This window comes from Lissotriton helveticus, chromosome 11 (genome assembly GCF_964261635.1).
Source record: "Lissotriton helveticus chromosome 11, aLisHel1.1, whole genome shotgun sequence".
NCBI classification, from domain to species: Eukaryota; Metazoa; Chordata; class Amphibia; order Caudata; family Salamandridae; genus Lissotriton; species Lissotriton helveticus.
Window position 1 is genome coordinate 476,568,756 of NC_136072.1, and position 17,134 is coordinate 476,585,889.

The window sequence follows — 17,134 nt, forward strand, 5'->3', positions numbered from 1 at the left end:
CCCTAGGTGCTGGCAGAGCTACGGCGCAAAAACAAAAGGTAGTCTTTTTGTCCAAAACGTGCTAAATTTCACTGGGAAATTGAGGTGCGACCATGCTGCGTTTTGCGCTGTTTCATGTCGCAGCCACTATGCCTACCCACGCAAGTGAGGTATCATTGTTTCCAGGAGACCTAGGGGCACGCTGGGTGGGTGGAAATTTGTTGATCCACGAAGATTCCAGAACTTTCCACCACAGAAATGTGAGGAAAATGTGTTTTGTTTTTCAAATTGTTAGGTTTGCAACGGATTCTGGGTAACAAAACCTGGGGGTAGGCAGATGAGTCACCCCATCCTGAATTGCCCTGGGTGTTTAGTTTTCAAAAATGTATAGGTTTGCTAGATTTCCCTAGGTGCTGGCAGAGTTCGGCGCAAAAAGAAAAGGTAGTCTTTTTGTCCAAAGCGTGCTAAATTTCACTGGGAAATTGAGGTGCGACCATGCTGCGTTTTGTGCTGTTTTATGTCGCAGCCACTATGCCTACTCACGCAAGTGAGTTACCATTTGTTTCGGGAGACCTGGGGGCACGCTGGGTGGGTGGAAATTTGTTGATCCACACAGATTCCAGAACTTTCCACCACAGAAATGTGAGGAAAATGTGTTTTTTTTGTCAAATATTTATGTTTGCAACGGATTCTGGGTACCAAAACCTGGAGGTAGGCAGACGAGTCACCCCATCCTAAATTCCCCTGGGTGTCTAGTTTTCAAAAAGGTATAGGTTTGCTAGGTTTCCCTAGGTGCTGGCAGAGCTTCGGCGCAAAAAGAAAAGGTAGTCTTTTTGTCCAAAGCGTGCTAAATTTCACTTGGAAATTGAGGTGCGACCATGCTGCGTTTTGCGCTGTTTTATGTCGCAGCCACTATGCCTACCCACGCAAGTGAGGTACCATTTTTTTCGGGAGACCTGGGGGCACGCTGGGTGGGTGGAAATTTGTTGATCCACACAGATTCCAGAACTTTCCACCACAGAAATGTGAGGAAAATGTGTTTTTTTGTCAAATTTTTATGTTTGCAAGGGATTCTGGGTAACAAAACCTGGAGGTAGGCAGACGAGTCACCCCCTCCTAAATTCCCCTGGGTGTCTAGTTTTCAAACATGTATAGGTTTGCTAGGTTTCCCTAGGTGCTGGCAGAGCTACGGCGCAAAAATAAAATGTAGTATTTTTGTCGTAAACGTGCTAAATTTCACTGGGAAATTGAGGTGCGACCATGCTGCGTTTTGCGCTGTTTCATGTCGCAGCCACTATGCCTACCCACGCAAGTGAGGTACCATTTTTTTTGGAGACCTGGGGGCACGCTGGGTGGGTGGAAATTTGTTGATCTACGCAGATTCCAGAACTTTCCACCACAGAAATGTGAGGAAAATGTGTTTTTTTGTCAAATATTTATGTTTGCAAGGGATTCTGGGTAACAAAACCTGGGGGTAGTCAGACGAGTCACCCCATCCTGAATTGCCCTGGGTGTCTAGGTTTAAAAAATGTATAGGTTTGCTAGATTTCCCTAGGTGCTGGCAGAGCTACGGCGCAAAAACAAAAGTCTTTTTGTCCGAAACGTGCTAAATTTCACTGGGAAATTGAGGTGCGACCATGCTGCGTTTTGCGCTGTTTCATGTCGCAGCCACTATGCCTACCCACGCAAGTAAGGTACCATTTTTTCGGGAGACCTGGGGGCACGCTGGGTGGGTGGAAATTTGTTGATCCACACAGATTCCAGAACTTTCCACCACAGAAATGTGAGGAAAATGTGTTTTTTTGTCAAATTTTTATGTTTGCAAGGGATTCTGGGTAACAAAACCTGGAGGTAGGCAGACGAGTCACCCCATCCTAAATTCCCCTGGGTGTCTAGTTTTCAAACATGTATAGGTTTGCTAGGTTTCCCTAGGTGCTGGCAGAGCTACGGCGCAAAAATAAAATGTAGTATTTTTGTCGTAAACGTGCTAAATTTCACTGGGAAATTGAGGTGCGACCATGCTGCGTTTTGCGCTGTTTCATGTCGCAGCCACTATGCCTACCCACGCAAGTGAGGTACCATTTTTTTTGGAGACCTGGGGGCACGCTGGGTGGGTGGAAATTTGTTGATCTACGCAGATTCCAGAACTTTCCACCACAGAAATGTGAGGAAAATGTGTTTTTTTGTCAAATATTTATGTTTGCAAGGGATTCTGGGTAACAAAACCTGGGGGTAGTCAGACGAGTCACCCCATCCTGAAATGCCCTGGGTGTCTAGTTTTAAAAAATGTATAGGTTTGCTAGATTTCCCTAGGTGCTGGCAGAGCTACGGCGCCAAAACAAAAGGTAGTCTTTTTGTCCGAAACGTGCTAAATTTCACTGGGAAATTGAGGTGCGACCATGCTGCGTTTTGCGCTGTTTCATGTCGCAGCCACTATGCCTACCCATGCAAGTGAGGTACCATTTTTTTTGGGAGACCTGGGGGCACGCTGGGTGGGTGGAAATTTGTTGATCCACACAGATTCCAGAACTTTCCACCACAGAAATGTGAGGAAAATGTGTTTTTTTTGTCAAATGTTTATGTTTGCAAGGGATTCTGGGTAACAAAACCTGGGGGTAGGCAGACGAGTCACCCCATCCTGAATTCCCCTGGGTGTCTAGTTTTCAAAAATGTATAGGTTTGCTAGGTTTCCCTAGGTGCTGGCAGAGCTTCGGCGCAAAAAGAAAAGGTAGTCTTTTTGTCCAAAGCGTGCTAAATTTCACTGGGAAATTGAGGTGCAACCATGCTGCGCTTTGTGCTGTTTCATGTCGCAGCCACTATGCCTACCCACGCAAGTGAGGTACCATTTTTTTGGGAGACCTGGGGGCACGCTGGGTGGGTGGAAATTTGTTGATCCATGCAGATTCCAGAACTTTCCACCACAGAAATGTGAGGAAAATGTGTTTTTTTTGTCAAATTTATATGTTTGCAAGGGATTCTGGGTAGCAAAACCTAGAGGTAGGCAGACGAGTCACCCCATCCTAACTTCCCCTGGGTGTCTAGTTTTCAAAAATGTATAGGTTTGCTAGGTTTCCCTAGGTGCTGGCAGAGCTACGGCACAAAAACAAAAGGTAGTCTTTTTGTTCAAAGCGTGCTAAATTTCACTGGGAAATTGAGGTGCGACCATGCTGCGTTTTGCGCTGTTTTATGTCGCAGCCACTATGCCTACCCACGCAAGTGAGGTACCATTTTTTTTGGGAGACCTGGGGGCACGCTGGGTGGGTGAAAATGTGTTGATCCACACAGATTCCAGAGCTTTCTACCACAGAAATGTGAGGAAAATGTGTTTTTTTGGTCAAATGTTTAGGTTTGCAAGGGATTCTGGGTAACAAAACCAGGGGTAGGCAGACGAGTTACCCCATCCTGAATTCCCCTGGGTGTCTAGTTTTCAAAAATGTATAGGTTTGCTAGGTTTCCCTAGGTGCTGGCTGAGCTACGGCTCAAAAACAAAAGGTAGTCTCTTTGTCCAAAGAGCTTAAGATTTCACTGGGAAATTGAGGTGCAACCACGTTGCATTTTGTGCCGTTTCCTGTCGTAGGCACAAGGCCTACCCACACAAGTGAGGTACCGTTTTTATCGGGAGACCTTGGGGAACGCTGGGTGGGTAGAAATTTGTTGATCAACGCAGATTCCAGAACTTTCCACCACAGAAATGTGAGGAAAATGTGTTTTGTTTGTCAAATTTTTATGTTTGCAAGGGATTCTCGGTAACAAAACCTGGAGGTAGGCAGACGAGTCACCCCATCCTAAATTTCCCTGGGTGTCTAGTTTTCAAAAAAGTATAGGTTTGCTAGGTTTCCCTAGGTGCTGGCAGAGCTACGGCGCAAAAACAAAAGGTAGTCTTTTTGTCCAAAACGTGCTAAATTTCACTGGGAAATTGAGGTGCGACCATGCTGCGTTTTGCGCTGTTTCATGTCGCAGCCACTATGCCTACCCATGCAAGTGAGGTACCATTTTTTTGGGAGACCTGGGGGCACGCTGGGTGGGTGGAAATTTGTTGATCCACGCAGATTCCAGAACTTTCCACCACAGAAATGTGAGGAAAATGTGTTTTTTTTGTCAAATGTTTATGTTTGCAAGGGATTCTCGGTAACAAAACCTGGAGGTAGGCAGAGGAGTCACCCCATCCTAACTTTCCCTGCGTGTCTAGTTTTAAAAAATGTATAGGTTTGCTAGGTTTCCCTAGGTGCTGGCAGAGCTACGGCGCAAAAACAAAAGGTAGTCTTTTTGTTCAAAGCGTGCTAAATTTCACTGGGAAATTGAGGCGCGACCATGCTGCGTTTTGCGCTGTTTTATGTCGCAGCCACTATGCCTACCCACGCAAGTGAGGTACCATTTTTTTTGGGAGACCTGGGGGCACGCTGGGTGGGTGAAAATTTGTTGATCCACACAGATTCCAGAGCTTTCTACCACAGAAATGTGAGGAAAATGTTTTTTTTTTGTCAAATGTTTATGTTTGCAAGGGATTCTCGGTAACTAAACCTGGAGGTAGGCAGACGAGTCACCCCATCCTAAATTCCCCTGGGTGTCTAGTTTTCAAAAAGGTATAGGTTTGCTAGGTTTCCCTAGGTGCTGGCAGAGCTACGGCGCAAAAACAAAAGGTAGTCTTTTTGTCCAAAACGTGCTAAATTTCACTGGGAAAATGAGGTGCGACCATGCTGCGTTTTGCGCTGTTTCATGTCGCAGCCACTATGCCTACCCACACAAGTGAGGTATCATTGTTTCCGGGAGACCTAGGGGCACGCTGGGTGGGTGGAAATCTGTTGATCCACGAAGATTCCAGAACTTTCCACCACAGAAATGTGAGGAAAATGTGTTTTGTTTTTCAAATTGTTAGGTTTGCAACGGATTCTGGGTAACAAAACCTGGGGGTAGGCAGACGAGTCACCCCATCCTGAATTGCCCTGGGTGTTTAGTTTTCAAAAATGTATAGGTTTGCTAGATTTCCCTAGGTGCTGGCAGAGTTTCGGCGCAAAAAGAAAAGGTAGTCTTTTTGTCCAAAGCGTGCTAAATTTCACTGGGAAATTGAGGTGCGACCATGCTGCGTTTTGTGCTGTTTTATGTCGCAGCCACTATGCCTACTCACGCAAGTGAGGTACCATTTGTTTCGGGAGACCTGGGGGCACGCTGGGTGGGTGGAAATTTGTTGATCCACACAGATTCCAGAACTTTCCACCACAGAAATGTGAGGAAAATGTGTTTTTTTTGTCAAATATTTATGTTTGCAACGGATTCTGGGTACCAAAACCTGGAGGTAGGCAGACGAGTCACCCCATCCTAAATTCCCCTGGGTGTCTAGTTTTCAAAAAGGTATAGGTTTGCTAGGTTTCCCTAGGTGCTGGCAGAGCTTCAGCGCAAAAAGAAAAGGTAGTCTTTTTGTCCAAAGCGTGCTAAATTTCACTGGGAAATTGAGGTGCGACCATGCTGCGTTTTGCGCTGTTTTATGTCGCAGCCACTATGCCTACCCACGCAAGTGAGGTACCATTTTTTTCGGGAGACCTGGGGGCACGCTGGGTGGGTGGAAATTTGTTGATCCACACAGATTCCAGAACTTTCCACCACAGAAATGTGAGGAAAATGTGTTTTTTTTGTCAAATGTTTATGTTTGCAAGGGATTCTGGGTAACAAAACCTGGAGGTAGGCAGACGAGTCACCCCATCCTAAATTCCCCTGGGTGTCTAGTTTTCAAACATGTATAGGTTTGCTAGGTTTCCCTAGGTGCTGGCAGAGCTACGGCGCAAAAATAAAATGTAGTATTTTTGTCGTAAACGTGCTAAATTTCACTGGGAAATTGAGGTGCGACCATGCTGCGTTTTGCGCTGTTTCATGTCGCAGCCACTATGCCTACCCACGCAAGTGAGGTACCATTTTTTTTGGAGACCTGGGGGCACGCTGGGTGGGTGGAAATTTGTTGATCTACACAGATTCCAGAACTTTCCACCACAGAAATGTGAGGAAAATGTGTTTTTTTGTCAAATATTTATGTTTGCAAGGGATTCTGGGTAACAAAACCTGGGGGTAGTCAGACGAGTCACCCCATCCTGAATTGCCCTGGGTGTCTAGTTTTAAAAAATGTATAGGTTTGCTAGATTTCCCTAGGTGCTGGCAGAGCTACGGCGCAAAAACAAAAGATAGTCTTTTTGTCCGAAACGTGCTAAATTTCACTGGGAAATTGAGGTGCGACCATGCTGCGTTTTGCGCTGTTTCATGTCGCAGCCACTATGCCTACCCATGCAAGTGAGGTACCATTTTTTTTGGGAGACGTGGGGGCACGTTGGGTGGGTGGAAATTTGTTGATCCACGCAGATTCCAGAACTTTCCACCACAGAAATGTGAGGAAAATGTGTTTTTTTGTCAAATGTTTATGTTTGCAAGGGATTCTGGGTAACAAAACCTGGGGGTAGGCAGACGAGTCACCCCATCCTGAATTCCCCTGGGTGTCTAGTTTTCAAAAATGTATAGGTTTGCTAGGTTTCCCTAGGTGCTGGCAGAGCTTCGGCGCAAAAAGAAAAGGTAGTCTTTTTGTCCAAAGCGTGCTAAATTTCACTGGGAAATTGAGGTGCAACCATGCTGCGCTTTGCGCTGTTTCATGTCGCAGCCACTATGCCTACCCACGCAAGTGAGGTACCATTTTTTTGGGAGACCTGGGGGCACGCTGGGTGGGTGGAAATTTGTTGATCCATGCAGATTCCAGAACTTTCCACCACAGAAATGTGAGGAAATAGTGTTTTTTTGGTCAAATTTGTATGTTTGCAAGGGATTCTGGGTAACAAAACCTGGGGGTAGGCAGACGAGTCACCCCATCCTGAATTCCCCTGGGTGTCTAGTTTTCAAAAATGTATAGGTTTGCTAGGTTTCCCTAGGTGCTAGCAGAGCTTCGGCGCAAAAAGAAAAGGTAGTCTTTTTGTCCAAAGCGTGCTAAATTTCACTGGGAAATTGAGGTGCAACCATGCTGCGTTTTGCGCTGTTTTATGTCGCAGCCACTATGCCTACCCAAGCAAGTGAGGTACCATTTTTTTCGGGAGACCTGGGGGCACGCTGGGTGAGTGGAACTTTGTTGATCCACAGAGGTTCCAGAACTTTCCACCACAGAAATGTGAGGAAAATGTGTTTTTTTTGTCAAATTAATATGTTTGCAAGGGATTCTGGGTAGCAAAACCTGGAGGTAGGCAGACGAGTCACCCCATCCTAACTTCCCCTGGGTGTCTAGTTTTGAAAAATGTATAGGTTCGCTAGGTTTCCCTAGGTGCTGGCAGAGCTACGGCGCAAAAACAAAAGGTAGTCTTTTTGTTCAAAGCGTGCTAAATTTCACTGGGAAATTGAGGTGCGACCATGCTGCGTTTTGCGCTGTTTTATGTCGCAGCCACTATGCCTACCCACGCAAGTGAGGTACCATTTTTTTTGGGAGACCTGGGGGCACGCTGGGTGGGTGAAAATTTGTTGATCCACACAGATTCCAGAGCTTTCTACCACAGAAATGTGAGGAAAATGTGTTTTTTTTGTCAAATGTTTATGTTTGCAAGGGATTCTCGGTAACAAAACCTGGAGGTAGGCAGACGAGTCACCCCATCCTAAATTCCCCTGGGTGTCTAGTTTTCAAAAAGGTATAGGTTTGCTAGGTTTCCCTAGGTGCTGGCAGAGCTACGGCGCAAAAACAAAAGGTAGTCTTTTTGTCCAAAACGTGCTAAATTTCACTGGGAAATTGAGGTGCGACCATGCTGCGTTTTGCGCTGTTTCATGTCGCAGCCACTATGCCTACCCACACAAGTGAGGTATCATTGTTTCCGGGAGACCTAGGGGCACGCTGGGTGGGTGGAAATCTGTTGATCCACGAAGATTCCAGAACTTTCCACCACAGAAATGTGAGGAAAATGTGTTTTGTTTTTCAAATTGTTAGGTTTGCAACGGATTCTGGGTAACAAAACCTGGGGGTAGGCAGACGAGTCACCCCATCCTGAATTGCCCTGGGTGTTTAGTTTTCAAAAATGTATAGGTTTGCTAGATTTCCCTAGGTGCTGGCAGAGTTTCGGCGCAAAAAGAAAAGGTAGTCTTTTTGTCCAAAGCGTGCTAAATTTCACTGGGAAATTGAGGTGTGACCATGCTGCGTTTTGTGCTGTTTTATGTCGCAGCCACTATGCCTACTCATGCAAGTGAGGTACCATTTGTTTCGGGAGACCTGGGGGCACGCTGGGTGGGTGGAAATTTGTTGATCCACACAGATTCCAGAACTTTCCACCACAGAAATGTGAGGAAAATGTGTTTTTTTTGTCAAATATTTATGTTTGCAACGGATTCTGGGTACCAAAACCTGGAGGTAGGCAGACGAGTCACCCCATCCTAAATTCCCCTGGGTGTCTAGTTTTCAAAAAGGTATAGGTTTGCTAGGTTTCCCTAGGTGCTGGCAGAGCTTCGGCGCAAAAAGAAAAGGTAGTCTTTTTGTCCAAAGCGTGCTAAATTTCACTGGGAAATTGAGGTGCGACCATGCTGCGTTTTGCGCTGTTTTATGTCGCAGCCACTATGCCTACCCACGCAAGTGAGGTACCATTTTTTTCGGGAGACCTGGGGGCACGCTGGGTGGGTGGAAATTTGTTGATCCACACAGATTCCAGAACTTTCCACCACAGAAATGTGAGGAAAATGTGTTTTGTTTGTCAAATGTTTATGTTTGCAAGGGATTCTGGGTAACAAAACCTGGAGGTAGGCAGACGAGTCACCCCATCCTAAATTCCCCTGGGTGTCTAGTTTTCAAACATGTATAGGTTTGCTAGGTTTCCCTAGGTGCTGGCAGAGCTACGGCGCAAAAATAAAATGTAGTATTTTTGTCGTAAACGTGCTAAATTTCACTGGGAAATTGAGGTGCGACCATGCTGCGTTTTGCGCTGTTTCATGTCGCAGCCACTATGCCTACCCACGCAAGTGAGGTACCATTTTTTTTGGAGACCTGGGGGCACGCTGGGTGGGTGGAAATTTGTTGATCTACGCAGATTCCAGAACTTTCCACCACAGAAATGTGAGGAAAATGTGTTTTTTTGTCAAATATTTATGTTTGCAAGGGATTCTGGGTAACAAAACCTGGGGGTAGTCAGACGAGTCACCCCATCCTGAATTGCCCTGGGTGTCTAGTTTTAAAAAATGTATAGGTTTGCTAGATTTCCCTAGGTGCTGGCAGAGCTACGGCGCAAAAACAAAAGATAGTCTTTTTGTCCGAAACGTGCTAAATTTCACTGGGAAATTGAGGTGCGACCATGCTGCGTTTTGCGCTGTTTCATGTCGCAGCCACTATGCCTACCCATGCAAGTGAGGTACCATTTTTTTTGGAGACCTGGGGGCACGCTGGGTGGGTGGAAATTTGTTGATCTACGCAGATTCCAGAACTTTCCACCACAGAAATGTGAGGAAAATGTGTTTTTTTGTCAAATATTTATGTTTGCAAGGGATTCTGGGTAACAAAACCTGGGGGTAGTCAGACGAGTCACCCCATCCTGAATTGCCCTGGGTGTCTAGTTTTAAAAAATGTATAGGTTTGCTAGATTTCCCTAGGTGCTGGCAGAGCTACGGCGCAAAAACAAAAGATAGTCTTTTTGTCCGAAACGTGCTAAATTTCACTGGGAAATTGAGGTGCGACCATGCTGCGTTTTGCGCTGTTTCATGTCGCAGCCACTATGCCTACCCATGCAAGTGAGGTACCATTTTTTTTGGGAGACCTGGGGGCACGTTGGGTGGGTGGAAATTTGTTGATCCACGCAGATTCCAGAACTTTCCACCACAGAAATGTGAGGAAAATGTGTTTTTTTGTCAAATGTTTATGTTTGCAAGGGATTCTGGGTAACAAAACCTGGGGGTAGGCAGACGAGTCACCCCATCCTGAATTCCCCTGGGTGTCTAGTTTTCAAAAATGTATAGGTTTGCTAGGTTTCCCTAGGTGCTGGCAGAGCTTCGGCGCAAAAAGAAAAGGTAGTCTTTTTGTCCAAAGCGTGCTAAATTTCACTGGGAAATTGAGGTGCAACCATGCTGCGCTTTGCGCTGTTTCATGTCGCAGCCACTATGCCTACCCACGCAAGTGAGGTACCATTTTTTTGGGAGACCTGGGGGCACGCTGGGTGGGTGGAAATTTGTTGATCCATGCAGATTCCAGAACTTTCCACCACAGAAATGTGAGGAAATAGTGTTTTTTTGGTCAAATTTGTATGTTTGCAAGGGATTCTGGGTAACAAAACCTGGGGGTAGGCAGACGAGTCACCCCATCCTGAATTCCCCTGGGTGTCTAGTTTTCAAAAATGTATAGGTTTGCTAGGTTTCCCTAGGTGCTAGCAGAGCTTCGGCGCAAAAAGAAAAGGTAGTCTTTTTGTCCAAAGCGTGCTAAATTTCACTGGGAAATTGAGGTGCAACCATGCTGCGTTTTGCGCTGTTTTATGTCGCAGCCACTATGCCTACCCACGCAAGTGAGGTACCATTTTTTTCGGGAGACCTGGGGGCACGCTGGGTGGGTGGAACTTTGTTGATCCACAGAGGTTCCAGAACTTTCCACCACAGAAATGTGAGGAAAATGTGTTTTTTTTGTCAAATTAATATGTTTGCAAGGGATTCTGGGTAGCAAAACCTGGAGGTAGGCAGACGAGTCACCCCATCCTAACTTCCCCTGGGTGTCTAGTTTTGAAAAATGTATAGGTTTGCTAGGTTTCCCTAGGTGCTGGCAGAGCTACGGCGCAAAAACAAAAGGTAGTCTTTTTGTTCAAAGCGTGCTAAATTTCACTGGGAAATTGAGGTGCGACCATGCTGCGTTTTGCGCTGTTTTATGTCGCAGCCACTATGCCTACCCACGCAAGTGAGGTACCATTTTTTTTGGAGACCTGGGGGCACGCTGGGTGGGTGGAAATTTGTTGATCTACGCAGATTCCAGAACTTTCCACCACAGAAATGTGAGGAAAATGTGTTTTTTTGTCAAATATTTATGTTTGCAAGGGATTCTGGGTAACAAAACCTGGGGGTAGTCAGACGAGTCACCCCATCCTGAATTGCCCTGGGTGTCTAGGTTTAAAAAATGTATAGGTTTGCTAGATTTCCCTAGGTGCTGGCAGAGCTACGGCGCAAAAACAAAAGTCTTTTTGTCCGAAACGTGCTAAATTTCACTGGGAAATTGAGGTGCGACCATGCTGCGTTTTGCGCTGTTTCATGTCGCAGCCACTATGCCTACCCACGCAAGTAAGGTACCATTTTTTCGGGAGACCTGGGGGCACGCTGGGTGGGTGGAAATTTGTTGATCCACACAGATTCCAGAACTTTCCACCACAGAAATGTGAGGAAAATGTGTTTTTTTGTCAAATTTTTATGTTTGCAAGGGATTCTGGGTAACAAAACCTGGAGGTAGGCAGACGAGTCACCCCATCCTAAATTCCCCTGGGTGTCTAGTTTTCAAACATGTATAGGTTTGCTAGGTTTCCCTAGGTGCTGGCAGAGCTACGGCGCAAAAATAAAATGTAGTATTTTTGTCGTAAACGTGCTAAATTTCACTGGGAAATTGAGGTGCGACCATGCTGCGTTTTGCGCTGTTTCATGTCGCAGCCACTATGCCTACCCACGCAAGTGAGGTACCATTTTTTTTGGAGACCTGGGGGCACGCTGGGTGGGTGGAAATTTGTTGATCTACGCAGATTCCAGAACTTTCCACCACAGAAATGTGAGGAAAATGTGTTTTTTTGTCAAATATTTATGTTTGCAAGGGATTCTGGGTAACAAAACCTGGGGGTAGTCAGACGAGTCACCCCATCCTGAAATGCCCTGGGTGTCTAGTTTTAAAAAATGTATAGGTTTGCTAGATTTCCCTAGGTGCTGGCAGAGCTACGGCGCCAAAACAAAAGGTAGTCTTTTTGTCCGAAACGTGCTAAATTTCACTGGGAAATTGAGGTGCGACCATGCTGCGTTTTGCGCTGTTTCATGTCGCAGCCACTATGCCTACCCATGCAAGTGAGGTACCATTTTTTTTGGGAGACCTGGGGGCACGCTGGGTGGGTGGAAATTTGTTGATCCACACAGATTCCAGAACTTTCCACCACAGAAATGTGAGGAAAATGTGTTTTTTTTGTCAAATGTTTATGTTTGCAAGGGATTCTGGGTAACAAAACCTGGGGGTAGGCAGACGAGTCACCCCATCCTGAATTCCCCTGGGTGTCTAGTTTTCAAAAATGTATAGGTTTGCTAGGTTTCCCTAGGTGCTGGCAGAGCTTCGGCGCAAAAAGAAAAGGTAGTCTTTTTGTCCAAAGCGTGCTAAATTTCACTGGGAAATTGAGGTGCAACCATGCTGCGCTTTGTGCTGTTTCATGTCGCAGCCACTATGCCTACCCACGCAAGTGAGGTACCATTTTTTTGGGAGACCTGGGGGCACGCTGGGTGGGTGGAAATTTGTTGATCCATGCAGATTCCAGAACTTTCCACCACAGAAATGTGAGGAAAATGTGTTTTTTTTGTCAAATTTATATGTTTGCAAGGGATTCTGGGTAGCAAAACCTAGAGGTAGGCAGACGAGTCACCCCATCCTAACTTCCCCTGGGTGTCTAGTTTTCAAAAATGTATAGGTTTGCTAGGTTTCCCTAGGTGCTGGCAGAGCTACGGCACAAAAACAAAAGGTAGTCTTTTTGTTCAAAGCGTGCTAAATTTCACTGGGAAATTGAGGTGCGACCATGCTGCGTTTTGCGCTGTTTTATGTCGCAGCCACTATGCCTACCCACGCAAGTGAGGTACCATTTTTTTTGGGAGACCTGGGGGCACGCTGGGTGGGTGAAAATGTGTTGATCCACACAGATTCCAGAGCTTTCTACCACAGAAATGTGAGGAAAATGTGTTTTTTTGGTCAAATGTTTAGGTTTGCAAGGGATTCTGGGTAACAAAACCAGGGGTAGGCAGACGAGTTACCCCATCCTGAATTCCCCTGGGTGTCTAGTTTTCAAAAATGTATAGGTTTGCTAGGTTTCCCTAGGTGCTGGCTGAGCTACGGCTCAAAAACAAAAGGTAGTCTCTTTGTCCAAAGAGCTTAAGATTTCACTGGGAAATTGAGGTGCAACCACGTTGCATTTTGTGCCGTTTCCTGTCGTAGGCACAAGGCCTACCCACACAAGTGAGGTACCGTTTTTATCGGGAGACCTTGGGGAACGCTGGGTGGGTAGAAATTTGTTGATCAACGCAGATTCCAGAACTTTCCACCACAGAAATGTGAGGAAAATGTGTTTTGTTTGTCAAATTTTTATGTTTGCAAGGGATTCTCGGTAACAAAACCTGGAGGTAGGCAGACGAGTCACCCCATCCTAAATTTCCCTGGGTGTCTAGTTTTCAAAAAAGTATAGGTTTGCTAGGTTTCCCTAGGTGCTGGCAGAGCTACGGCGCAAAAACAAAAGGTAGTCTTTTTGTCCAAAACGTGCTAAATTTCACTGGGAAATTGAGGTGCGACCATGCTGCGTTTTGCGCTGTTTCATGTCGCAGCCACTATGCCTACCCATGCAAGTGAGGTACCATTTTTTTGGGAGACCTGGGGGCACGCTGGGTGGGTGGAAATTTGTTGATCCACGCAGATTCCAGAACTTTCCACCACAGAAATGTGAGGAAAATGTGTTTTTTTTGTCAAATGTTTATGTTTGCAAGGGATTCTCGGTAACAAAACCTGGAGGTAGGCAGAGGAGTCACCCCATCCTAACTTTCCCTGCGTGTCTAGTTTTAAAAAATGTATAGGTTTGCTAGGTTTCCCTAGGTGCTGGCAGAGCTACGGCGCAAAAACAAAAGGTAGTCTTTTTGTTCAAAGCGTGCTAAATTTCACTGGGAAATTGAGGCGCGACCATGCTGCGTTTTGCGCTGTTTTATGTCGCAGCCACTATGCCTACCCACGCAAGTGAGGTACCATTTTTTTTGGGAGACCTGGGGGCACGCTGGGTGGGTGAAAATTTGTTGATCCACACAGATTCCAGAGCTTTCTACCACAGAAATGTGAGGAAAATGTTTTTTTTTTGTCAAATGTTTATGTTTGCAAGGGATTCTCGGTAACTAAACCTGGAGGTAGGCAGACGAGTCACCCCATCCTAAATTCCCCTGGGTGTCTAGTTTTCAAAAAGGTATAGGTTTGCTAGGTTTCCCTAGGTGCTGGCAGAGCTACGGCGCAAAAACAAAAGGTAGTCTTTTTGTCCAAAACGTGCTAAATTTCACTGGGAAAATGAGGTGCGACCATGCTGCGTTTTGCGCTGTTTCATGTCGCAGCCACTATGCCTACCCACACAAGTGAGGTATCATTGTTTCCGGGAGACCTAGGGGCACGCTGGGTGGGTGGAAATCTGTTGATCCACGAAGATTCCAGAACTTTCCACCACAGAAATGTGAGGAAAATGTGTTTTGTTTTTCAAATTGTTAGGTTTGCAACGGATTCTGGGTAACAAAACCTGGGGGTAGGCAGACGAGTCACCCCATCCTGAATTGCCCTGGGTGTTTAGTTTTCAAAAATGTATAGGTTTGCTAGATTTCCCTAGGTGCTGGCAGAGTTTCGGCGCAAAAAGAAAAGGTAGTCTTTTTGTCCAAAGCGTGCTAAATTTCACTGGGAAATTGAGGTGCGACCATGCTGCGTTTTGTGCTGTTTTATGTCGCAGCCACTATGCCTACTCACGCAAGTGAGGTACCATTTGTTTCGGGAGACCTGGGGGCACGCTGGGTGGGTGGAAATTTGTTGATCCACACAGATTCCAGAACTTTCCACCACAGAAATGTGAGGAAAATGTGTTTTTTTTGTCAAATATTTATGTTTGCAACGGATTCTGGGTACCAAAACCTGGAGGTAGGCAGACGAGTCACCCCATCCTAAATTCCCCTGGGTGTCTAGTTTTCAAAAAGGTATAGGTTTGCTAGGTTTCCCTAGGTGCTGGCAGAGCTTCAGCGCAAAAAGAAAAGGTAGTCTTTTTGTCCAAAGCGTGCTAAATTTCACTGGGAAATTGAGGTGCGACCATGCTGCGTTTTGCGCTGTTTTATGTCGCAGCCACTATGCCTACCCACGCAAGTGAGGTACCATTTTTTTCGGGAGACCTGGGGGCACGCTGGGTGGGTGGAAATTTGTTGATCCACACAGATTCCAGAACTTTCCACCACAGAAATGTGAGGAAAATGTGTTTTTTTTGTCAAATGTTTATGTTTGCAAGGGATTCTGGGTAACAAAACCTGGAGGTAGGCAGACGAGTCACCCCATCCTAAATTCCCCTGGGTGTCTAGTTTTCAAACATGTATAGGTTTGCTAGGTTTCCCTAGGTGCTGGCAGAGCTACGGCGCAAAAATAAAATGTAGTATTTTTGTCGTAAACGTGCTAAATTTCACTGGGAAATTGAGGTGCGACCATGCTGCGTTTTGCGCTGTTTCATGTCGCAGCCACTATGCCTACCCACGCAAGTGAGGTACCATTTTTTTTGGAGACCTGGGGGCACGCTGGGTGGGTGGAAATTTGTTGATCTACACAGATTCCAGAACTTTCCACCACAGAAATGTGAGGAAAATGTGTTTTTTTGTCAAATATTTATGTTTGCAAGGGATTCTGGGTAACAAAACCTGGGGGTAGTCAGACGAGTCACCCCATCCTGAATTGCCCTGGGTGTCTAGTTTTAAAAAATGTATAGGTTTGCTAGATTTCCCTAGGTGCTGGCAGAGCTACGGCGCAAAAACAAAAGATAGTCTTTTTGTCCGAAACGTGCTAAATTTCACTGGGAAATTGAGGTGCGACCATGCTGCGTTTTGCGCTGTTTCATGTCGCAGCCACTATGCCTACCCATGCAAGTGAGGTACCATTTTTTTTGGGAGACGTGGGGGCACGTTGGGTGGGTGGAAATTTGTTGATCCACGCAGATTCCAGAACTTTCCACCACAGAAATGTGAGGAAAATGTGTTTTTTTGTCAAATGTTTATGTTTGCAAGGGATTCTGGGTAACAAAACCTGGGGGTAGGCAGACCAGTCACCCCATCCTGAATTCCCCTGGGTGTCTAGTTTTCAAAAATGTATAGGTTTGCTAGGTTTCCCTAGGTGCTGGCAGAGCTTCGGCGCAAAAAGAAAAGGTAGTCTTTTTGTCCAAAGCGTGCTAAATTTCACTGGGAAATTGAGGTGCAACCATGCTGCGCTTTGCGCTGTTTCATGTCGCAGCCACTATGCCTACCCACGCAAGTGAGGTACCATTTTTTTGGGAGACCTGGGGGCACGCTGGGTGGGTGGAAATTTGTTGATCCATGCAGATTCCAGAACTTTCCACCACAGAAATGTGAGGAAATAGTGTTTTTTTGGTCAAATTTGTATGTTTGCAAGGGATTCTGGGTAACAAAACCTGGGGGTAGGCAGACGAGTCACCCCATCCTGAATTCCCCTGGGTGTCTAGTTTTCAAAAATGTATAGGTTTGCTAGGTTTCCCTAGGTGCTAGCAGAGCTTCGGCGCAAAAAGAAAAGGTAGTCTTTTTGTCCAAAGCGTGCTAAATTTCACTGGGAAATTGAGGTGCAACCATGCTGCGTTTTGCGCTGTTTTATGTCGCAGCCACTATGCCTACCCAAGCAAGTGAGGTACCATTTTTTTCGGGAGACCTGGGGGCACGCTGGGTGAGTGGAACTTTGTTGATCCACAGAGGTTCCAGAACTTTCCACCACAGAAATGTGAGGAAAATGTGTTTTTTTTGTCAAATTAATATGTTTGCAAGGGATTCTGGGTAGCAAAACCTGGAGGTAGGCAGACGAGTCACCCCATCCTAACTTCCCCTGGGTGTCTAGTTTTGAAAAATGTATAGGTTCGCTAGGTTTCCCTAGGTGCTGGCAGAGCTACGGCGCAAAAACAAAAGGTAGTCTTTTTGTTCAAAGCGTGCTAAATTTCACTGGGAAATTGAGGTGCGACCATGCTGCGTTTTGCGCTGTTTTATGTCGCAGCCACTATGCCTACCCACGCAAGTGAGGTACCATTTTTTTTGGGAGACCTGGGGGCACGCTGGGTGGGTGAAAATTTGTTGATCCACACAGATTCCAGAGCTTTCTACCACAGAAATGTGAGGAAAATGTGTTTTTTTTGTCAAATGTTTATGTTTGCAAGGGATTCTCGGTAACAAAACCTGGAGGTAGGCAGACGAGTCA